This window comes from Mustela nivalis (assembly GCF_964662115.1).
Source record: "Mustela nivalis genome assembly, chromosome: 8".
Lineage (NCBI taxonomy): Eukaryota > Metazoa > Chordata > Mammalia > Carnivora > Mustelidae > Mustela > Mustela nivalis.
Window position 1 is genome coordinate 16,289,085 of NC_139027.1, and position 25,936 is coordinate 16,315,020.

The following is a 25,936-nucleotide window of genomic DNA, read 5'->3' on the forward strand; positions in this document are numbered from 1 at the left end:
CCTGTTGCCATCAATGATTTTAAACGGTTTCATAAGCAGTACTGAGTGAATTCAGAACATCCAGTTAGACAATAACCCCCCAAGTGATAGCAGACTGCAAAAGAGATCTGTCTTCCAGGACTCTTGCTCCATTTGTAATATGCACACCTCACAGCCTAGTCTGCCAGATTCTCTACAGTGTGGTTGCCTGGATTCATCTCTGCACACCAAAGCCTTCTGCAGGGAGAAAGCCCTTGCTGGGCACCATTGGTAAACAAATTAGAGCAACTCCATTATGTTGTATAAAAGGCCCAGCATTTTTCTCTTGCCTATTGCAATTAAGTTCTTCTAAAGGTGGGCCGCGAAGGGCCCTCTGCTATCACGGCTGCTGTATGCCGAATACCTTTGTCATATTTAATGCTGCAGCTTTGCTGTGGATAGTTCATAAGAACTGGAACCCATCCAGCCCAGGACTAGATTGCTTTGTGTCTGCGAACACTTACTGTGCATTATGCTCCTCAACTCCTATCACGGGCAGCCAAGGAGGAGAACGGAGGGGAGGAGGTGTGCTGTAGCTGCAAACACAGCTGCTTTTGAGGAAGCAATTCCCAATTAATTCACTATTATGAATAGCTAGTTCCCCCTACTCCCATGTGATCAAGTCCCTTGTTAAGTTAAATAGAATTTATATTATTAAAATAGTTAGCATATGGCAAGTGCTTCTCATTCAGATGGGTCTGTGACATCACTGATTGAAATGCTTCCCTGGTGACACAGATCACAGAGAGACACACTCAGTTTTTGATCCAGAGGTGCTCTGATTTTCTTGCTTGAGTGTTAAGCCAAGATGAACAGCTCATGCTTGGGTTTTCACAAAATGCTCACCCAAACGCTAGTATATATCACTTATCCTCAATCACTATTAAGAGATCTACCCAGCTATAGAGATGATGCTGAGACCTGGCTGGAGTGCTAAGAAATCTGGGTGGCCTCGTGTAAATCTTCTAAATCCCATGGGATCACTGTTTCCTCAGGACAAAATGAAGAAGTGCTGTTATTCAAACTAATGAGGTGATAGTTTGGTTAATGACCCCAAGTGGTATACTTCTGTGAGTGAAAGAGGGTGCTGGGATCACAAGTAGAAATTGGGACTGCTCCAAAAAAATAAAAATCTATGGTCCACTTTCTAATATCAATTGTTGGAGGAAACTAAGGTATTTACATATACTTGAAAAGCCCTATTGAACCCAGAGTTACTTCATCCTCATTAAAATCCTATTTCTTGGGGCGCCTGGGTGGCTCAGTGGGTTAAGCCGCTGCCTTCAGCTCAGGTCATGATCTCAGGGTCCTGGGATCGAGTCCCACATCGGGCTCTCTGCTCAGCGGGGAGCCTGCTTCCTCCTCTCTCTCTGCCTGCCTCTCTGCCTACTTGTGATCTCTCTCTGTCAAATAAATAAATAAAATCTTTAAAAAAAATCCTATTTCTTCTGAAACTAACTAGTTCCTCTTTGTTTGAAGGTTTATTTATTAATTTGAGAGAGAGATCATGCAAGCAGGGGGAGGGGCAGAGGGAGAGAGAATCTCAGGCAGACTCCCCACTGGGTGCAGAGCCTGACACAGGGCTCCATCTCAGGACCCAAGAGATCATGACCTGAGCCAAATCCAAGGGTCAGATGCTTACCCAACTGAACCACCCAGTCACCTCTAAACTAGCTCCTCTCTTAAAAGCAGAGAGTCAGAGTCAAACAAACAATAACTGTAAATACTCATAAACTCCAACAAATACTAAATCTAACAAAGAAAAAGTCAATTATCTAGAAAGTAATATCAGACTTAGCTGTGGGAAATTAGTATGAAATTGTGGATCTTACCCCATTCAAGAAAGCCCAAGAACATTTCGGAATAAGGGTATATATACATATGTAAATTTCTTGACAATTGAGGTCCACTGGCAATGCCGAAGGGTAGGTAGGTTCGGGAAGCTGAGGCATCGGTACATTGAACTGGGTGTTCCATGCTCAGTGGGGGCAACAGTTTCCCATTGCATGAGGTCCTATGTTAGCAAGCAAGGAAATGTGTGAACACTTCCTGGGTAAAGAGTGCATCAGTTGTGACCCCAGCATTAACCCTTTGGGTGTAAAAAGCATATTTTCAAACCTGAGTTTAGGGACTCTGACCTCTATACTAAGGCCATCTCAAGAAAGACATACCCTGTTTGTCCAAATGACCTCAGTTATATTTTTTAAAGGGTAACATCTTTCACAACCATGATATATTGTCAAATGATGAAATAAACATCAGTACATTAAGATTAGCTAAATTATAGACTTCACTTAGATCTCAATTATAGGAGCACTGGGTTACTCGGATGGTTAAACATCTGCCTTCAGCTCAGGTCATAGTCTCAGAGTTCTGAAATCAAGTTCTGCATTGGTTCCCTGCTCAGCAGGGAGTCTGCTTCTCCCTCTCCCTCTGTTCCTCTCGCCTGCTCATGCTTGCTTTCTCTCTCTCAAATAAATAAAACAAAAATCTTAGATTCTCAACTGTAATTTGTAATTCCTTTTTACTTTGGCTCTCCAGTAACAATTTACTTTTAGAAATACCTAGATCTCCTTGAAAGTTATTTACATATTTCTCAAACAAATGCAGGGAGAAGCCCATGGAAGTAACAAAATGGTTAATTTCAATATCAGGAGAATCACTTTTTCCTATGAAGATGGTCGGCATTGAGTATGTCTGTGTGTATGGGTTGGGGGGGTGATATTTGTTTTCTCCCCTTTAACCAATTTCACAATTGAATGAGCCTCAAGCTTATCTCTTGCTTCAGCAACTCAGAGAGACGCCCACCGCAGAGCTGTACCCGGCACTTACTGATAATCTAAGTACTGCATGTAATAGTCCCCTGTGTGCTCCCAGGGGAATATCCACGAGTCAGGAGGTAGTGAAGCAGAGCGTTCATTTCCAGATACAGCCATGCTTGTCTTTGGTCAAATTGTGCTTCCCCCCTCCCCATAAGTACTGCCCATTTCATCTTCTAAATCACTGTCTTGAGGCTTCCTTCCCAAAAGGAGTGGAGCAGTCTCTTAAGTGGCTAACACAAGGATCTGGAAAGCAGAATTTGTGGCCGGAATCTTATTTTAGCTGTGGTATTTGGTACAGGAGCACTCAGCATTTTGGAAGGCGGTGGCCATTGAAAGAACACAGAATTCAGGGGCGCCTGGGTGGCTCAGTGGATTAAGCCGCTGCCTTCGGCTCAGGTCATGATCTCAGGGTCCTGGGATCCAGTCCCGCATCAGGCTCTCTGCTCAGCAGGGAGCCTGCTTCCCTCTCTCTCTCTCTCTGGCTGCCTCTCTGTCTACTTGTGATCTCTCTCTGTCAAATAAATAAATAAATAAATAAATAAATAAATCTTTAAAGAACACAGAATTCAAAACCTTCCATACCTGAGTTTTGATCTGGGCTTGATTGTGTGTACCCTGTGTGACCTTGGGAAACTGGCCAGCAGTCTCTGGGTCTCAGCTTCGTCAGTTACACAGCAGTAACAGGGCCCACTTGTGTTGTTGTGAGGAGTCAACATGTGGAAGCTCCACATGTATACAACCTTTTCTCTTTCACCAGGTTCGTTGTTAGGGAAAGAAAAATAGGCTGCCGGATTGACATTCAAAGTGGCAACTGAAGTTACTGAATCTGCTTTTCTTGAACTCTGTTTCTTCCTGAGGAATTATTGCTAGACTCTTGTGGATGTTGGTTACAATTCTTAAGCATATTCTTTAACCAGAAGTTTCCAGTTCCATGTGGGACTGACCCAGAAAATAATCACTATCCAAGGAAGCACTGAAGTTTTCAGTTTGGCCCCCAAGACCTCGGTGTGACTGTCTTCACTCCCAGGCTTGGAGATCTCCAGGGCCCTTGATCTTGGATGGAACTCCAGTTTTCACCTGGCTTGCCTGACCTTGGGTGACCAGAGCCAGCTTTACACAGACAAACTTGAACTCCACTTCTCTTCAGCATGCATCCTGTCTCATCTGCTTGGTTTCTTCTCCGAACCTACTAACTGTAACAGGAAGTTCTCTTACCTGTGGAGAGCTCTGTCTTGCCTCTTCTCCAGCTGAGTCCCTGATTCCTATCCCTGGCCCTCTCTATCTCCCGCTTCTCCTGATTTCCAGTGCTCACCCGAGGTTGGCACCCGGTGCTACTTTGTGCTCTCATTATACCTGGGTCTCTGCTTTGGGTCCCTAAAAGAAGTGCAAACATCCTATAACCAGAGAATTTCCCCCAATTTTCTTACTACCTCATAATCATACATACCCACATCTAGGATGTCTTTAATCACAACTTTGAAATTAATTGTTCTGGAGGCACTTCTTACACAAAATATAATTTTGAAGCCTCTCTCCCTGCATACAAAATCATTTCAGTGGATCACTGAATTGTACTCACTGAAATTAGTCAGAGAAGAGTAACTTTTTCACTTCAGGGAGGGAGTCAGTTTTAAAAGTAATGGAGTTTCCAACAGGGAAAGCCAAAGAATATAGAAAATATTTTAGGCTCTAAAAAAATAATTTAAAAAAATCATAAGCTGAGTCTGTTCACATGTTGAAAGTTAGGTATCTTCTGGGCATAGAGGAAGAAACTAGAACATATGAGTGTTCAGAACTTTGAATAACTTGGTTCTAGAAAATTCTATCTACCTCAGTGTGTATAAATCTCACAGAATAGTGCCTCTAACTTTCATGTTTGTCAAAGTGATATATAATTTTCCAAAATAAAATGTGGGAGACTATAATATTTATCAAAAATTTCCAGTGCTATTTTTAGGGGAAAAAAGCCATAAAATTAGAAATAGTATTATAACAAACACTCATGTTTCCAGCACCCCAAAGTGGTGGCTGTTTACATTTTGTCTGTTTTTTGTTTGTCATGCATTTAATTAAAAATTTATCTTTGGAGATAATCTTGTTTTTCCTCTCATGGCCAATTCCATTACCCATGCTCCTTCTCGGAAGTAACAGATACCATAGGTTTAAGATCTTTCTAGTCTATATTATACCTATATATGACCTATTTTATATATGTGTTTAAACACTGGTGAGAAGTAGTGCTGTACCTATTTGTCCATATCAGCTTGCTTTCATCTCTCAGTTTCATGGCTTCACTATGTATGTGTGTAAGTTTGGGTCTATTCCATACTGTAAATAGACCACATTGCAATATCTGTTTATGTCTAACTGGGATTTAAGTTATTTCCAGATTTTTTTGCTACAATAAACCATACAGTAGGGGATACACTTATCCCAAAATGGAAATTATTGAGACATGGAGCATGTGCATTCTTTAATGTTACTAGACAGTGCAAAATTGCTTTCCAAAGTGATTGCAACAATTTATTCTCCTCAAAACAATTTATGAAAGTACCAATTTCCCTTCCCAAAACTTGCTATGTTAAAAAATGTTATTGACTGAAAATTTTACTACTGAAAAATCATCACTGTTGTTTTAATTTACAATCCCTGTTATTAAGGATGGTGAATGACTTTTCATATGTGTGACTGCTTTTCAAGGTTCCTTTTCTATGAGTTGCCTGTTCATAATATTTGTACATTTTTCAACAGTGGGATATCTTTTGTCATTGATTTCAAGTGTTTTCTATATTATACATCTTACAGCTGGTATTAACTTTTGCAGACTGGTATTATTCTAGTTTGTGATGCATTTTAATTAGGATACAGGTTAAGGTACTAAAAGAGTGTGGCACCAAAATGTAGTGCCTCATACAAGGTAGATGTCTTATTATCTCTAATATAAAAGTCCAGGTTGCCACAACAAGGCTGGTGTCATGGCTCTGTGTTGTAAGAGATCCAAGGTATTTTTTCATCTTGTTTCTCTGTGGACCTTAAAACTTCTACTTTATTTTCCAGGATGACAGATCCAGCTCCCACCATTACAAAAGCACATTTCTGGCAAGAAGGGAAAAATTGCAAGGGGAGGACTCACGTTTCCTTCTTAAGGATATGACTTAGTCAAAATGAAGTACTTGCTCTCATTTTGCCTTGACCAAAATTTAATTACATAGCCACATTTATCTGCAATGGAGTTTGTGAAATATAGTCCTTGGCTGTATGACAATGTGCACAGCTGAAATTCTCAGAAGGAAGAAAGAGGGCCCATGTTTTATTTTTCCCTTTCTGTCAGGTCGTCTTGAAGAGAAGAGAAGCAGCTGAACTACAGTTACTGTAGCTCATTGGAAAGTTCTATCTCCTCCTCCTCCTCTTTGTGTTTCTGCAAAGAAGGCCAGTCCCCACCACTATGTTCCCAGGTTTGGGGCAACTTAGAAAGCAATGTTCTTATCCCTCGGTCTTGTAAGAATCTTGGGAATATAAGTTTATTTCCAGAAAAGCATGATGAGAATAAGTAGTATTTTCTCTAAGGCCTTCTGCTTTAATTGTGGTTGTGGTTACTAGCTTTATTAAACTCCCTTTTCTTCTTAGAAAAGGTGACAGCAATCCAGGGTTATGAATATTCTATACAATAGCCATTTGAGATGAACTCTTTGCATCAATTTCTAAACTAAAAATAATAATAATAATTGCTTTTGCTTGTTGCCATAAATTTAAATAATGTTTGAGCATCATTCTTCCACTCAAGGTGACATTAGTGATAAACCTGGGATGGATGCTCTGTAAATATTAATAACATATCAAAATGTGTAATTTGTCAGTCAATATTGCTACAAAATTGGCCTGAATAATGGAATATGAGGCATCAGTGACCATCAGAACAAACTCAAAACGTGCCCAGATTGATTAAAGGAATGGAAGAAAATAGTTAATATACAATTGCTTTTTAAATGTCTGCATTATTTGGTTGAAAGATTATTGTTGGCATCATAGAGCTACATTTTAATGCCATTCAAACTACCCTATTTTCTAGGAAATATGTTAAGAAAATGTAATTCACAAATGTTTTATTTTTATAACTAACACATTATATTTATAACTAAGAAATAATATACATTAATAGGCTTAGGGATTCTGCCTTTTAAAATAAAAAAATTACAAAATGGAAATTGTAAGCTATGAAAAATCTAACCCTCCATTCAAGACATATAGATAATGATAGACATGATAGATAAAATAATGGAAATTTTAAGCTATGAAAAATCTAACCCTCCATTCAAGACATATAGATAATGATAGACATGATAGATAAAATATATTTTAAAATTTGAAATATATAGAGAAATACCTATACTCAATGTCATGAGCATAATTTCTGAGTAATATGGAGAGAAAAGCCCAAAGGATTTATGGAAAAAACCCAAAAGATCTATGAAAACCATAAAGATGATTGGTCCAATCTTCAATGCCAATCAAAAAACAGAACCCAAATGCATCTCATGCTTGGTAGGAAACAAGAACCCAGTTCCCTATTTGTAGATAGAGCTTAGAACCCTATACCTTTCAACACATAAAACTCATCCCACACCCTACGTGAGCTCTGGACAATAGAGAAATACCTAGTAGGCAGTTTTGTATTATAGTTCCCATAGTTTCATGTTTTTTATCCACTCTGGGTCTTTTCCTAAAAAATCTCTTGCCTGAGATTTCTACAACACAGATATTTTGATTGGAGACCACAAAACCTTTTATTTAGATACCAACAAAGATGGTGGATGTATAGGTAGAGATTACATTATCTATACATATTATAAAGTATTATATAATATTTCCCTGATAATTTTCTCAAACATACCCAAGCAACAGTTTCTTTAAAACATGTATTATCATACCCATACATCCAGGGGGCCTTGGTGGCTCAGCAGGTTAAGCATTCATCTTGATTTCAGCTCAGGTCATGATCTCAGGATTGTGAGATTGAGACCCACATTGGGCTCTGCACTAGGCATAGAGTCTGCTTGAGATTCTCTTTCTTCTTCCCCTCTCCCCATGCCAGCCCCACCCTATTCATGCATGCTCTCTCTCTCTCAAAAAAAAAATACACACACACACACACACACACACACACACATTTAAGACATATGTATATGTTTCTTTAAAAAACCTTTCTGAATTCAGTGTTTCTAATGAAGGTGTATTGCACTATTCAGTTTTGCTACTGCCATGAAAACACACACACACACACACACACACACACACACACAAATACACACATACACAGAGCAATGGTAAAGGAGTGGGTGAGGGTACTTTGCAGTATGTTTATGATGTTATAATAGAAATGTATTGAATGAAATCTGTTGTATGGCTGGTTATTTTGTTGCTCTGTTTAATTGTTTATATATACTTGAGAAAGTTTTAAAACACCAATGTGTATTGTGTGTATTTGATTAAATGTTGCTTTGGGGTGTGTGTGTGTGTGTGTGTGTGTGTGTGTTTCCTCAACACCAATACCAGTAAGATGCTCAGTCCAGGCTGGAAGAAATGCAATCTAACACATCTGAGGTTGCTAATGTGTGCCAGACACTGGAGTATATGCTTAAATCTCTTGACTCATTTTACATCTGTAGCAACTACTTGATGTAGATATAATTTTATTTTATAAATATTACAAATTAGGAAATTGGATCTCAGAGAAGTAGAACTTCCCAAGTCCTCCAGCTATGAGTGCAAGAATAGTATTTGAACCTAAGCTATTATTCCAAAATACATACTTTCTACAGAAAATCCTTTTTCCTAAAATTTAATGCTCTACTGGAATATGCCTTTAATAGCAATGTAGAATTCAGCATGCATCCTTTTAACTTAGTCACATTTTTGCAAATATATTCTTTCATCCAAATCTTTTTACTTATTTATTTAATTTTTTTCAGTAGCTTCTGGCAATAGTTACTCATTTTGAGTAACAAGAAAAGAGAAAATTGTGGAGCAGAAACTCTTTTGTTTTCAAACTGGGAAAGAAATGTGTAGGTGAAGTTTCACAAGAGGCTGCGTCTTGGGATTATATGAACTCAAGTGATACAAGATACAGCCAAATACATTCTGAATGCCAGAGAAATTATTGCAAAATATATCATATTTGATGTACTTAAAAATGGATCCTCTGCCTTGGATCCATGAGGAAAAGTGGAAATACAAAGTCATCTATGATATTAAGTATGAAATCTGACCTGAAACCTACTTTTCAGCCTACCAAATATTTCCGTGACAAGGAATTCTCCCTCAGAAGTTTCCTTAAACCAGGTTGAGATTACATCTTCTACAGAGGAACATTTTTAGTTTTGCTTAAGTGTTTCCACTTGAAGAAGTAACACGTTTGTAGCCAACAATGTACATGGGATTACATAGGCACATAGCTTCTTAATATCAAGAGAAAATCCAGACTGCTAGTTGTAGTGACCACTCTCCTTAGATTTTTCAAAGCAGTTCCGATTTCGAAAGTCATATCTCATTGTCATTTTCTATGTTCTATCAAGCATATATCTCTCATGATCATAGGTCTTTCTTAAAAATTAGATGAATATGAGTATATCCTCTTAAGGAGTATTAATTAAAGAACTAAGCAGGTGCCATTTAGAAGGTGTATTCAAACTTTTAAGTCTCTTTTTCAATAAGAAACCAGCCAACAAGAAAAACCATCTCCCACTGAACCCTTCCAAATATATTACATAAATGAGGCATGTGAATGGTTGTCACATAGTAGGTATACACAAATATCAATTTTAAGTGCTATTATTTCCATTCTGAGGGATCCTCTGCTTTTTCAGGAAGTATATAATGATATACATTGTAAAATATTAAGAACACAGAGCATGTAAAATTTTAATGTGCACACAAAAGTCTTTTACAACCTCCTCACTCACTAAGTGGTCCCACATTAAAATAAAATAAATCTTCACCCAAAGAGAAAGCACTTAAAATGTGCAGCTTTTTCAGATTTTAGTTCCCCAAAGAATTCATTTTTCTTAACAGTGTCAGATGTAATAAAACCATTCATTTCAAGGAAAAAATAATTAAAGCACTTAGCATGGTGTTTTACTTTCAGTATTTAAAAATCAGCCATTTCTTATGATCAGTAATTTGGGATTCCATTAGATTTTATGATACTAAATATAGATATACACAATAGATACTAATGACTAGACTCTCAGACACTTGTTACTTAAGTTATAAACCAGGATATCTGCCAAGAATTTATGTTCTTAAAAATTATGCAGAGAATGCAAAATGATGATGAAATAGAGCATAGAGGAAGAACATAGATCCTAGAAAATGATGTTTTCCATGAGTTTCATAGTCTTTCAAAGCCAAAGCCATGTTTATACAGAGATACAAGAGTACAGATTTGTTTTTATCCACTAATTTCAGTATGTACATGTAACATGTACATATAAATATGTATACGGTGCCTCAAATATACTAGATGGTATCCTTTGCACCAAGAATTTTTTTTTTTTAAATTACATTTTAAAAAAAGTGTTCTGGTCCCTCACCTCAAAATGCTTATAAACTAGTTGAGAACAATAAAGTAAAATAAAAATAAATAAAATAGTTAATATAATTATTATATATCATAATTATATAATTATTATACTAGTATATATTATAATTAATATAATTATAATTAATAAACAATAAAATAAATATAATTTACAATATAAAATAAAATAAATAGAGTTCAATGTGCTAAGGCAATAAGGGACAGGTTTCCAGTGAGTACTGGAAAGAAGTGTTTACTTGTGAAGGTGATCTACAGACATTTCAGAGTGTATAAATGAACATGTGGGATAAGGGTAACAATTCAGTAGAGCAAAAGAAAGAGCTTATGGAGGCAACATCCAGGTCTTTGCTGGTGGGAAGGGTATTTTAAATCTTTTCTTGTCAATATGTTTTTCTTCAAGAACCAAAATCAGAGGCCCATCGAGCACTTGTGTAAATTTGCAGGTTTTACCTGTAACTGTTAGATGAGCATCTATAGGGCTAAGGCCCAAACACATGCTTAACCTATACCTGGGCAGAACTTGTATGCTGCATCAGCTGCACAGAAGGTGCAGTTAATCTCGTTTACAACGAACGGTGGTTTCCTTCTTATAAGCTACCACCTATAATATCTTCTGTTGTAAATAAAATTTTTCTAATTGAGTTGACAACCTTAAGTATCTTCGTTTTTAATAATAAAAATACAACAGATTCCTTAATCAAAGCATTGTTTATAATGGCAGACATTTCTAATGCTTTCTTGAATAAAATTAACTTCCTAAAATCTGTGTCACTTTCAGAACTGTGTTAGTTTTTCCATTCATTGCCACCGGGTGAAGAGAGACACTGCTCGTGCTGGTTGGGGGCAGTTAGGTTTCTAATGAGCAGAAATATCTGTGAGGTCATTAAAAAGCATGCATTTAAATTAGTCCGCACCAATATCTCTATTATGATAATTGTAATAATAATAAATCCCTACCATTATTTGCATATTACATTTAAGATAAAATCTAGAATAATTTTAAAAGTAGAAACACCTGGTGATAATTGGCAATCGCTCACAGTAAATCTCAGCTCTTATCTATTACTCAATAATTTAAATCTGATTATATCTTCCTGATCTAAATAACAAATTTCTCCCAACTCTCTTCTTAAGTTTAGAAGACTTCTAATCTTCCTCATTTCAGTGATAAGCATGGACAGAAAGAATATTGTCTCATTATAGAAAAAGGAAAAAGCAAAATAACAACAAAAAATTACCATACATGGACCAGGTGTAGTCCTTTAGTGGCAGTTTAACAAGAATTTGCCTTGTTGCTTACTTGCCATGTAGCATCCCTAGAAGTCACCACTTATTGTTTTACCTCTTGATGTACATTTATGCATTAAGAACAGCTTCATCATGGCTCTTATTTCTTCTTTTTAACTAATACACACCTTTGTGCATTCATAGGGAGTGTAGAAAATTTGGGGTATTTTTGTTCAGTCTTCTTACCCTAATCTCTAATGTAATTTATGGGGTTAATAACAAGAGTAGGATGCTCCTAAATTTTAGATTTGTTAGAACTTAATCTGCTTAAAGCTTTATCATCAGAAAATTCTTTATATATGCTATTTTCCTTTGTCTGAAATTTATAATAACATTTATTTAAAATCGATCTATGTTTACCTTTATGTATTCTATATTTTTAACATACTATCAATTCCTAAAACAAACAAAAGAAATGGAAGTAGAGACTAGCATATTTGCCATATAAACAAAAGTACATTTAGGGCAACAGAAGGGTATGTCAAATATATGCTCACTTCTTTATAGAATTTCATATAACTTCTTCCGAGAAAGACACAATCCAAAACCAAACAGAAAAAATTATAGTTGTTATCATTCAGGCTGGAAGTAGTGACTATAAAATTTAATTATTTAACAAAAAAATGAAGGTTAGACAAATAAGATTTCTTTAATTCCAAAAATTGTTACTGTATGCCAAAAAGCTTTGTCATAAATCCATGATGTAAATATGAATAAGTCATATTTCTTGAGCTTCTCATTATCTGGCAATGGTCTTAGAGAAGTAGAATAAACAACTTACATCACAAACTTGGAAATTCCTGGTATAATGAACAACTACTTTGGATATTTTTCTCAGCTATTGTATGTGCCTGATTAGCCCTAGCCATGTGCCTTTCATGTGTTTTTATATCAATACATAGTATGGCTAAGAATGTCCTACTTTGTTTCTTTGTAAGGAATTCTCATGATTTCTGTATGGCAATTCTCCAAATTTGAGTTTAACTCATAAAGATAGGAATGGTATCATGGATCCTTGGCCCTTCAGCCATTTGTTAAGGTGAGTGTCACTGTGGTTAACAAAATGAGAATCCAAGTTTGGTGAATCATAGAACATTTTTCACTACCTTCCAACATTCTTTAAATTAGCTTATAATTACACACATTTCTAGACTTACTCCAGATGTGGACCCAAAATAACCTTGAAATCATAAACACTTTAATTTTCTTTTATCAGATCATGTTTTGTAATTTTGAAATTCACTTTCTTATTTGAGGAATTGGAGCAAATTAAAAAGAAAAACTATACACAAATATTAAAAGTTTAAATAAGTGCCAGATGTCAAGAAATTGGCAGCCAGACTCTGAAATATATTAGCAAAAATATCTAGAGAAAATGTTGAAAGAATAGAAAAGTTTAAGAAGTTAAACCTGAATTTCTGTCGTCATCAGTTAACCTCTTGACTGGGAAATACCAATCCATTGCCCCTGGCTTCTCACATCTGGCACTGAGACCACCTTATGACTAGGTGGTTTCCAGAGAACCAAATGATATTTTTCAGATTCACAACAAGTGTAAAAATTATCGCCTAGTATAATTTTCCTTATTTGATTACTTCTCTTGCTTATCTACTTTTTTATCATTTTTTTAAAAGATTTTATTTATTTATTTGACAGACAGAGATCACAAGTAGGCAGAGCACAGGCTATTTGTGCTCTGGGGAAGCAGCCTCCCTGCTGAACAAACACCCCAATGTGGGGCTCGATCCCAGGACTCTGGGATCATGACCTGAGCGGAAGGCAGAGGCATTAACCCACTGAGCCACCCAAGAGCCCCTTGCTTATCTACTTTTTGAGCTATATGGTTTTTTGTCCTTTAAACAATTTCGTTAGTATATTAATTATGTAGATTAGTTCATACAAACTTTAACTTAATTGGAAAATTAGTCCAACCTCCTACAAAATAGAAGCAACACCTTAGAGAACACCTCCAGGTTATGAGCTATAGACTGGCAAATCATGTCAATGCAAAGAAGTCACACCTTTGCCAAGAAATTCATGCCAGTATGAACTGATAATTTCTATATATACATCTTCTTGTTCCTCAATTCTAGTAAATCATTGCCATTAATTCATTCAACAAATATTTATTAAGTATTTACAATGTGCTAGTCACACATATGAGTAATTCTAGACTTTCAGCAAGTGCTATCATTAATATAAGAAAGGAGGGTGATAGAAAAATCCCATGTTCAGGCAAACTACTTGAGATGAACTGTTTGTCAGTTTTAATGAAACCTGAAGGATGAGAAAGAATTAGTCTTATAAGAATGAAGTATGGGTGTACCTGGGTGGCTATCATTAGGCATCTGCCTTCAGCTCAGGTCATGATTCCAGGGTCCTGGTATTGAGCCCTGCATCAGGCCCTCTGTTCAGTGGGAGGCCTGCTTCTCCCTCTCCCACTCCCCTTGCTTGTGTTCCCTCTCTCACTATGCCTCTCTTCATCAAATAAATAAATAAATAAAATCAAGAAAGGAAGAGAGAAAGAAAGAAAGGAGGGAAGAAATGAAGAAGTATGGTATAATGGCACTATCAGGCAAAGGATCTGGAAAATTCAATCTCTGAAGTCTCCTAAATCAGAAGAGACAAGATCAAAAGAGGGACAGACTATCCTGAAATCAGAATAGATAGAGATCAAGACAAGATCAGGCAGGGCCAAGTAGGCCAAGGAAAGGACTTGGAGTTTTCTTCTAAAATGGGAGTCATTGATAGTTTCGATATGGTTTTACTTAGGTTGGAAAAAAATATCAGTCTGGTTGTTATGAAGAAAATGAAACATAATAGAGTAAATGTGAAAGACCAATTAGAAAGCTATAGAGACTGTCTTGATGAAATATGACTGTTTCTAAAATTATGTTTGTAGAAGTACATTCAAGATGAAAGGGCAAGTGCAAGGCATATTTTGTGGAGACACTCATGGCTTGTCAATAAATTTGATTTTGTGAATGAGGTAAGGAGAAGAATCAAGAATTTATTTCAGGTTTGTGATTTGGTCAAGTGAGTAATAACTGCACTCTTAGATGACAAAGAATAAGGGAGAAAGTGTTTTCTGGAAAAGTTTCAAAATGAGAAGTTTTTCTCATGTTAAATTTGAAATGACCTTGAAATATCCAAATATAGACCTGCAGTAGACAAGTCTGTAAAGTGTACTTTCAGTATAGTGGAGAAGTCTCAGCTGGAGATAAGAATCTTGCAACTGTTATCGTGCAGATGCCATCAAAGGTATGGTAAGGAATGGATCACCTTAGGGGTAAAAATGTAGATGGGTAAGGCTCTAGATCATTCTGTGATGCAGTTCCTCTATTAGGCAAATAGTAGGAGAAATGAGTCAAGGAAATTAGTCAAACTGAAGCCAGGAAGAGGGTATGGTGTCATGTTCACCAAGAGGAGAACATCCTTCACAAAGGAGAAACTGAAGAGGTCAGGTTGGACAAGAACAGAAAAGTGAACATGGATAAGAACACTTTCAGTGGAGTGATAAGGATTTGATTGACAGGGAAAGAACTAGAAACATCATGCATAGGAAACTGTTTTGAAAAGTATTTCTCCAAAAGGAGAGCAAAGAATTGGGAATGTAGCCAGAGGGACATGAGGAGAAAAGGGACTTTGTTTTGTTTTGCTTGTTAGTTTTTGTTTTTTTTTTTCTTAATGGGAGACTCTAAAGCATGTTTCCTTGTTCATAGAAATAAGAAAACAATAGACCAGAGACTACTGGGACGGAAAAGAAGAAATAAATGAAGGAACAAAACCCTTGACAAGGCAAGGAGGATTGAGAGCCAGTCCAAGGGGAGAGACTGGCCCACCAGAGGGGTCTTTTGGTAGGCGATGTCTTTTTCATAGGATTTGAAGTCATTCTTTTCTAAATTAGACCGGAAAAGTCAGTCATCCAATATTTGAAGGTTACCAATTCATCTTGAATAAAACGTCCTTCAGAGCAGAAATGTGAAATGCATTTTTTTTTTTTTTTTTACCTCTCAGAATCCCTAAGGGAGAAGTTTGTTCTGGTTCACAAAGGCCTACATTCAAGAGTTGCCTACATTCAAGGCAAGTAAGAAACATGCTTGGAAAAATAATGAAGAATCCTGAGGGATTGTGCAGAGAAAAATCACCAGATTTTTGAAATGAGACAAATGAAAGTTAGCTGGGTTTTTATTTAACAACTGTATAGTAATTCAAACTTGGTGATATGCAATAGCATAAGTAAAATCCTTGTTAATAGATATCACTGTCCATTACAAACAATATAAGTTGCAATTAAGAGAAAAATTTAACCTGGATGGGCTTGAGGAAAAATGGAATCTACTAGAATCTGGATATTCCAGGGACAGTATTTAGACACACCTTGCTTGGCTCAGGGTTCAAACAAAGTGATCAGGACCGGCTTCTTCTCTCCCTGCATAAATCTACTTTGCTATCTCAATTCCGAAGCATGTCCTTCTGTCTTACATAAGATGATTGCACAAAGTTCTCTTTTTAATGTCCACTGGAAACATATAAAGGAAAAAGACAGGCAACAAACTGGGAGAGCTTGAAACATAATAAGCCAATTACATATAAAGTGTATTTCTATAAAACTCCAAAATTCCAACAGGGAAAAAAAAAAGGCATAGGGTACAATGGGTATCCTAGTAGTAACTAGGATAAGGAACATAAATGGTTTTAAAAAACCTGATTCTGTTCAATACTACTCAAAATCAAGGAAATTAAAAATGAAATCATAATGACATATTATTGAATATGCACTGGAGTAACCCAAATGAAAATGTAGTGATGAGGGTGTACAGCAATAGAACAATGAGACTTCCACACTTGGTGATGGGTGTGTCAACTGTCACAGTTACACTGGAAAGTGTTTGACATCATTTAGTAAAGCTGAAGATGCACCTGTCTACACCTGGCCTTTTTATACCTAGATATATGTTCCAGAGAGACTGGCCATCAGGAGTCATGTACTGTTCAAAAGAGTAATAATAATGCAAAAGTTCATCAACAATAGACAAGATATGTAGTTAAATAAATAAATTGTAGTATATATTCCATTCATTTAGCATTATAAAGCAGTGGGAAAAAATGAACTATAGCAAAGCAGTTACAACACCGATCTCAAGAATAAAATGTTTCGCCAAAATAACTGGTCAAGGGAATATTTAACATACAATTCTATGTATGCAAAGTTTAAAATGGACGAAATTTCACAATATATTACTTAGAATTATATGGGTGCATATTAGAACTCTATAGAAAGATTAAAAAATGCAAATAATATGGCATTTAAGGAAGTACTTATCCCCATGAGGGAATGGTAAGGATGATGGGATAAGAGGGACGGGTTTCTGATTCACTGGAAAATTTTTATTTATTAAGGTCACTGTTGGATGATACATGTGCACTCATTCTTACTATTTTATTCTGCTATAGATAGTATGTACTTCTGTTTGTATTATATATTTCACAATAAAAATGAACCATATGACATTAACCAAAGCATTATACAGTATACCTACGTTGCTAATTCTATTTGTAATACCTATGATGCACTGGTGAATATTGTGTGCTTGTGCATACCTTTCCCAAAGTATGTATCTAGAGCCATAAAAAATGTTCTTTCTTTTTGATCCCAGAGTATTGCTATTTGCATTTTATTATAAAGAAAAAATATGGAAGATTAAGATCTTTCCTCTCTTTCCACATGCCCATAAACCATTCTAAACTACCATGATGCCAAACAACCTGGTCCTACCCTTTTAAAATCCATTCCTTTCCATATGCTTCAAACTTCCATAAAGTCTCATTTAGTTTCTTGAATGGGCTCCATACCTACTCTGTTTTCCTGCTAAACCCTTCTTTATCCTTTAGGACTGAATGCAAGTGTTATTTCTTCCTCTCAACTGTCTTTGATCCAAATACAAGGATTAAGTTCCCTTCCATTGTGTTTTCATGTTTGTATATTCATCTATTCTGAGATCATTTTATGGTTCATATAATTTCCTATGGGATTGTCAGCTCCCTGAAGCCAGATATTCATTTACATTTGAATCTCTCCTTAACAGTAAGTACGATAAATCATTGTTTAATAAATATTTTAATTGAAAAGGAAAAGAGACTCTGTTCACAGAAGCATTGCTTATCAACGAAAACAACAATCCAAATTTCTACTGATGGGGGGAAATTATCTGTTAATTACAGTGTGTACATTTGAGGAAGTATTACACACTCATTAAAATGCTATTGTGAAATCAAATACATTAAAATGCTGAAAAATCTTCGAGATATAATGGCTACTAATCTAATCACAAAAGAAGGAAATTTTATTGAAGATCTATGTAATAACTATGCAAAAAGTACATATGTGAACAGGAACCAGAAGGCAAAATGAAATACCCTATATGTCACAGAAATATGAAATGGGTGGTTGTAGATTCTTTCTGATTTTTTCTTCATAATAAATTATTTTTTAGATTTTGTTTAAAATTTAATATTTTTAGACACAATTGACTGAGATTCCAATTCAATCGTATGACAACCATTTTCAGTGCTCTCTGCTCCCCTTCTTAGAACACTGTTCATATGTACTCTGGAAACCAAAAAACCAGCTTCACATGGACACTAAGAGGCATATCTAAATCCAACCAAACAAATGATAGAGAGATTTTAAAATAATAACTCAAACATAAGCATTTAATAATGAATTTTCCAGAATGTTAGTCACTGACTAGTAAAGAAAGGGAAAAAAAATATCTCAAAATATATAACAATGAACTGTTTTAAGGATCTCATAAAAATTAAAAATGTTCTATGAGTCACCCAACTTAAGTATCTGTGATTGCATTAGTCTCTCTTTGTGCAGACCTAGGTAGCACATAACATAGGAACATTTTCCACATGGGAATATAAACTTACAAAGTGATCACTATTGCCCAATTTTGCTAGGATACACACCCGAATGGGCTCTGGAACATTGCAAACACCAATTCCTAGACCCTATCCACCCTACAGATTGCTTCTCCAGGCTTTCTCAGTTTTAAGAACACCTCAGGAGATTTAAATGTATAGCCCAGGTTGAAAAATACTTGTTTGGATCATGAAAGTAGTTCTAAAGGTTAATATAGAGTTTAATGAAATTAAGAAAGTCACTTTTAAAAAAGTGTAACTACATATAGTATTTTTGGTGTAACGATGGATAATTAAAGGATCTGAAAAGAAGGTCCTCTCCACTGAAGTGCTTGGTGGTGGTACTTGAATTCGGTATGTCTGAAACCACCTGCTCTTTGATCGTTTTCCTCCACCACTGAGCCAGTGCCTTTTGCCCACTGTACTTCTATTCCGGCATACTTTCAGTGCAAATTCAGGCTACGTAACTCTAATCTCCCTATTTGAATCCATCCTAAATACTATTACTGAGTTAATCTGCCTTGGGTATAACTCAGTTCATTCATCTTCAGCAGGTCTCCGTGGATGATTGCGTAGAGCCTCAGACTCTCAAACTGCCACCTAAGGCCCTTGACTATCCAAATCATAGACAATCTCTCTCACCTTAATCTTTTATTTTCCTCTAGTCTGTACATTGCACCGAGTCACCAGAAGCTCTGTGTACCTATCCCTACTCTTTCTCACATATTTTTTTTTATTCTTCACATAGTACATTCAAATTATACAAATTCAAATCCTACCAACTCTCCAATTCAAGGTCAAATTTTGTCTATTCCCCAGGGCTTTCCCTGATTTTTTTTTCCCATTCATTTAGGGTTTTTTTTTTTTTTAAGATATTATTTATTTATTTGAGAGAGAGAGAGAGCATGAGAGGGGGAAGTTCAGAGGGAGAAGCAGACTCCCCATGGATCTGGGAGCTTGACGTAGGACTGAATCTTGGGACTCCGGGATCATGACCTGAGCCGAAGGCAGTCATTTAACCAACTGAGCCACCCAGGGGCCCCTGTTTTTCCCATTTAAAGGTCTCTATTTAATCTAACTAATAAGTACTCTGTACTTTTTTACCCTATAATGTTTTGCCTTATAGAGTTAGTATCATCTTATTACCTATAGAATATAGAAGCTTTTTTTTAAAATTTTTTATTTTTTATATACATATATTTTTATCCCCAGGGGTACAGGTCTGTGAATCGCCAGGTTTACACACTTCACAGCACTCACCAAAGCACATACCCTCCTCAATGTCCATAACCCTCCCCTTCTCACCCCCCAGCAACCCTCAGTTTGTTTTGTGAGATTAAGAGGCACTTATGGTTTGTCTCCCTCCCAATCCCATCTTGTTTCATTGATTCTTCTCCTACCCACTTAAGCCCCCATGTTACATCACCACTTCCTCATATCAGGGAGATCATATGATAGTTGTCTTTCTCTGCTTGACTTATTTTGCTAAGCATGATATGCTCTAGTTCCATCCATGTTGTCGCAAATGGCAAGATTTCATTTCTTTTGGTGGCTGCATAGTATTCCATTGTGTATATATACCACATCATCTTGATCCATTCAGAAGCTTTTTTAAAGATAGGATTCCTATATGATTGATTGTCTTATTTCCTTCAGCATTTTGCAACTATTTATTCTCCAGAAACTTTCATTAGATTAGTGTAAGCATTAGAAGCCCTTTGAAATTTCCAGGAGACTCAAAATATAGAACCAGGTAAAATTCTTTATGTCCTCACTCCCCTCAAACAATAACAGTGAAAACTATGTCCTCTGATTGGCCCTAAATATTATTGGAGATTTAAGCTTGCACCAAGTTCTATAGAAGCACCAAGTTCTATAGGTGTTATCTATCACCTTGAAAGAGACACCGTAGAATGATCAGAGTGCATATGTTAGGGGTTGAGATAAACAAATAAATACATATTTTATAATATTTATAATCTTTACTATATTTAATGCAAGGTAGTTATGAACAAATTCCTACATTTTCGCAGGCATACAAAAGGGGTGACTTTAACTGTGGTTTTTAGTAATGTTTAGCTGTATTCTAACAAGTCCTGAATAATGGGCTCCATAATCTATTTAGTCTCACCCTGAGATGACCTGCCCACCCAGGACTCTGATTTAGGGTTCTTCCTGGATTCCATTTTCCCCTACTTCATTCTCTGCACTCACTTCTAAACATTATCTAGGCCACCAGAGAGAGTCCATCCCATATATCATGGTCAGTCCATAAACCACTGATTTTGATTTGAGGAGGAGGATGGATGCACATTTATTTTTCTGCATTCTCCCAAAGATAAAGCACTTGTTACCCCTTTTAATTCCAATAATAGAGTGGTTTTCTATCATTAAATGTATCTGTCCCATTATTGAGGTATGTTCAAAAAGTAAGCCACAGCCCATTATTCTTTTTGACACCAAGACTCTTCAAAAACATCTATGTCTTTTTACTATTATTATTATTTTTTAACCCCAACCCTCTGAAGGCCTCAGAACCTGAAAAGCCCTGCTCCAACTTTGCTCTACTAGGAAAGTACCAATTTTAAATCTCTTAATTACCAATCAATCTTAAGTAAGTCAAGCAAAAGCAGCATTTGACCCAATTTGTTTAGAAACCCATTCAGTCAGCCTTGTGCCTTCTCTGCCATGCAGGAGAACTGTCAGACTGGAATCAAGAAAAAGGCTTATTGGATTTTAATGTTGAACTAATGTTGCTTCTGCAGTCTCCTGCATTAGAGGGGTGATGGGGAGTCTAGGAAGAAAGTGAAAAACAGCCTTTCTCTCTTTCTCACTTGTTTTTTCTTTTGCAAAGAGTTCAAACGTTCAATCTGTCCTTTCTATGAACCTACTATTTATGGCAACCTCTTTTAACCTATATATAATGCATGAAGAATTCCAGGCAGAATAATATTACATGTAGGCACTCATATGACTGATTGCGTTGAACTCTGAAAGCTTTTGGATGTCAGGATCACAATATTGCAAGGTCCCCAGCTAACTCTACCTGCTAAGACAACTCTTACCAACCTTCAGGAAAATTATGCATAAATTTATACTATGAGACTTCTTGTGTGGACTCTGTCTCGATCTAGAAGACTTAAATGTCCTCCTCACTTCTCCGTGTCCTTTTTCACAATATAATGCCTTCAATAGGGTTTCATTAATGCCTTCCACTGAATGACAGAGTCTATACATTTGTTCAGTGATTCAAAGAGCATTTATGACATCTGCGCAGGAGAAAATGCTGTCAATGAATACCAATTGTCTCATCTCCTCTTTTCAGACTATTAGAACAGGGAGGTCTTTCTCTTTGCCCCATATTTCACACTCTACTCAGGTCAAAAAAAAGTAAGATAAGAAGTAAGCAAGAATGGTAGATACTACTTCTAAATTAGTAATTATTCTAGCACTGCCTCAGTAGTCAGGGCACATGAACCTTCGTTTCTTATGTCTTAGTCAGGTGAATGACTGACATCAATGAAACTGACCCACAGTAACCTGTTCAGCTTGACTATTTCATTTCACTAATATATTTCCGGTACATCCAACAGTGGATTTGGAATAACTAAATTTTCATACCCCTTCCACATTACTTCTGGGAATTGTTACTTGTTTTTTAAAGGAAGATCCATTGCCTATGTTTGGGTTCATCCAAAGCAGAGTGAAGACAAGGAATTGACTACAAGTAGTTTATCTGAGAGTGGGAATGATGGAGCAAAGAGAGCAAGAATGGAAAGGGAAAAAATCCAATGAGGTGTGCCGGTTACCACTTGGAGAAACTGGGTCTCAATCCCACAGGGAAACATCCGAAAAAATATGTAGAAGGAGGTAAAACATTGCCTTTTGAAATATCTGGAGGCTAGCTTTTTTTTTTTTTTTTTAAGATTTTATTTATTTATTTGACAGACAGAGATCACAAGTAGGCAGAGAGGCAGGCAGAGAGAGAGAGGAGGAAGCAGGCTCCCTGCCGAGCAGAGAGCCTGATGCGGGACTCGATCCCAGGACCCTGAGATCACGACCTGATCCGAAGGCAGCAGCTTAACCCACTGAGCCACCCAGGCGCCCCTGGAGGCTAGCTTTTTATGCTCAAACTTCCATTCCACATTGTTTAATTTCCTCTAAGACTGCTAATTTCCTCCCTCTTCCAGATTGCCCAGCACACATAATTTTAGGTTAACCAAGTTTCTAAGCTTTTGGAAAATAAATTCCCAAGGCAAACAACCAAATAAACAAACAAGAAGTCAAAAAAAAAAATCATATGGATTTAGAGTAGGGCATTGGCATTAAACTGAAATCAGTGGTATATAAAAAAGATGTTGTAAGGTACACAAATTATGTGCTATATCCATGACTCTATCAAGGTTTCTCAACCTCAGCACACTGACATTTGGGGCCAAATAATTCTTTGGAAGCTGCCTTGTACATTGTAGGATGCTAAGCAGCATCCCTGGCTTGTACCCACTAGATGCCAGTAACACTCCTCCAAATGTGACAACCAAAAACTCTCCAGATATTGCCAAATGTCCCGTGGGTGGTAAAATAGCCCCTGACTGAGAACACTGACTTCAGGCAATTTTTAAAAAGTCATATGAGATATCATTCTGGGTCTCTAGCATGCCAGAAAAAAGACACAGAGAACCCAGGTTACAGATAATCCTGCAGAAACCTCCCTCTATCATACACACACACACACACACACACACACACACACACGCATCAACTCTTTCTTTTTTTTCTTGCAAAAACATTTAGCGTCTGCTACCTTGCAGACACAGTTGTTTAAGGCTCTAAGGATGTAGCTTTGAGTAAGAAGTAGCTTTTGCCCTGCCTTTGGGGAGCCCACAAACTAGTAAGGGAAATGACACTGAAAGAAATAATAAACCAGGTCAAGTGTAATGGTATTGATGGCAATTTTGTTAATCAGTTTTAGCAGGGTAAGTTGTGACCTTCTGAAGGAGCTGACCCCTCATGGACTCTCTGGGTATTACACAGCAGCTAAAGTCAAGATTAAAATTCAGGATAAGCAAACCACTAAGATAACAGAAAATCATATAAGTGCTTAGTTTATACCAAATACTGCTATAAATGTTTTTGCATGCTTAGTGCTTTAATTCCATAAGTATTATTATAGCTATATCCCAAATGAAGAAACTGTGGGTAAAGAGATATAATAAGTTGCCCAACCTCCTTTTCTAAGGATCAATCCAATTTTATTTAAAGAAGTTCATTCTCAGATGGAAGGGATTGTAAAAAGGAATAAAATGATACACACCATTAATTATGTAATGCTTTTATGTTTCTTCAGTAAATAATGCAATTGTCTAAATGTTATTATATAATTTATAAGTCAAGCCAGGACACTTTCTGAGAGTGTCCATCAATCACTATTGATGATTAAACTGGGACAATGGTTATAAACATAAATGTTGTTGGGTAAACTGAACCCTATATATCACTCACCTCAAGTCTAATTATCTCAAGGGAGGATAATGTACAGTTTGGAAAGTTCAAAAAACCTTTGATGATTCTGTGTTTTTTACATGGAATATAGTAATTAAAATATTGTTTTCCCTGATCCAGGCATAAATACTTCCACAGTCTCATCTCCTGCCACTCCTTGCCTCACATTCTAACTCTAAATCATTAAATCTCTTAGAGCTCTTCAGAACTTACTTCTGATATTTCTTGACTTTGCCTATGTCATCTGTCTGGGATCATTTTCCTATTCTCTTCTTTTGGTTAACTAATCACTTGGCCAACTACTCCCTTTGTAACTACTCTCCTAGTTAGCATCTCACTTCTATTCCTTCTTTAAGAATAAGACCAACTTATGAAAGCTTTTCTGAGTCTCCTCCCATGGTCTTTTCCAAACAGGTCAAGTCTGTTCCTTGGCTTCACTCCTTGATTCTACTGAACTCTGCTCCTGAGGGTTAAGGCCCATATTTTTCCAAATACATGCATACTGCGTGCTTAATTTTCAGCATGGAACATGGCGAATGCTCAGTGAAAGGGCTAATAAATGACAAACGGACAAATTAACAAATATGTTTTTGTCACCTTTGCAGCAAGTATATGCCAAGACTTCTGATTTTTGAGATCAATGTAGATGTTTGTAATTCTTTATGCCCATGTTGCAATAAAGGAGGCTTTTTTTTTTTTAAGGTAATGTGGCATACTAGTCATTTGAAGCATTTGTCAGACCAAAAAAGTTCATAACATACCAGGTATGTCTCAAGAAAGTGGGTTGTGTTCTAGATACATGCAGCATAATACTATATAACCAGTCCAACACAGTCATCTCCATGATGTTTGAGAAAAGAAGAAAGGCATTTAAACAGATTCTGCACAAAAATAAGCCCTATAAGTCAAAAAAATAAAACTATGTATCTACAAGAAATGATGCATTTGATATTCCTTGTTAAAAGACCTGTCATAAGAAGACCAAGACATTGGTATTAGCATAGTAAGGATTTTGCTACATCCTTTTTAAAAACAAAACAAAAAACAAAACAAAACAAAATAAAGCAAACTCTTGTTTACACTTATTTAACTAAGTAAAATCCCATATTTACTTAATTCAAAACTATATCAAATGTATTTATGGCATAAAAGTGAGAAGAGCTCTTCAAAATAAAGCTATCAGTGATGGGCTGTAAAAGGAGTTTCCAAAGAGATCCATGTCCTAATTTTCATGTGAACATGTTACATTCTCATAGCAAAAGGGATTTTATAGCTGTGATTAAGTACTCATCTTGAGATGGGAAGACTATTCTGGATTATTTGAGTGGGACCAATGTAATCAAAATTATTCCTATATGCAAAAGAGGGAGACAGGGGAGTAAGAGAGAGGAAAATGCAACAACAGAAGCAGAGGTCACAGAGCTATAATTGCTGGCTTTAAAAAAGGAAAGGTAAAGTGGATGAAGGTAATCAAAAGGTACAAACTGTGAACATCATATGTACAACAAACATAAGAATACCTGAAAAGGTGGGGTAAAGAAAGCAGACTATATAGACACTTCGAGTTGCAAAGAAGTGCTAAATTTCCCAGATTTTCCTTTCACTCATATGGCCCAGACATGGAACTGAAGAAACCAATAACTTAGAAACATCAGTGGGAGCCAACAAAAAGTTAGATTGCAATAAATTATGTATATATAATGCAATATCCAGAACATCACTGAAAAGGCTGTAGAAAGAGATTCAGTCAAAAACAGTGTAGATAAATCAAAATGGAATT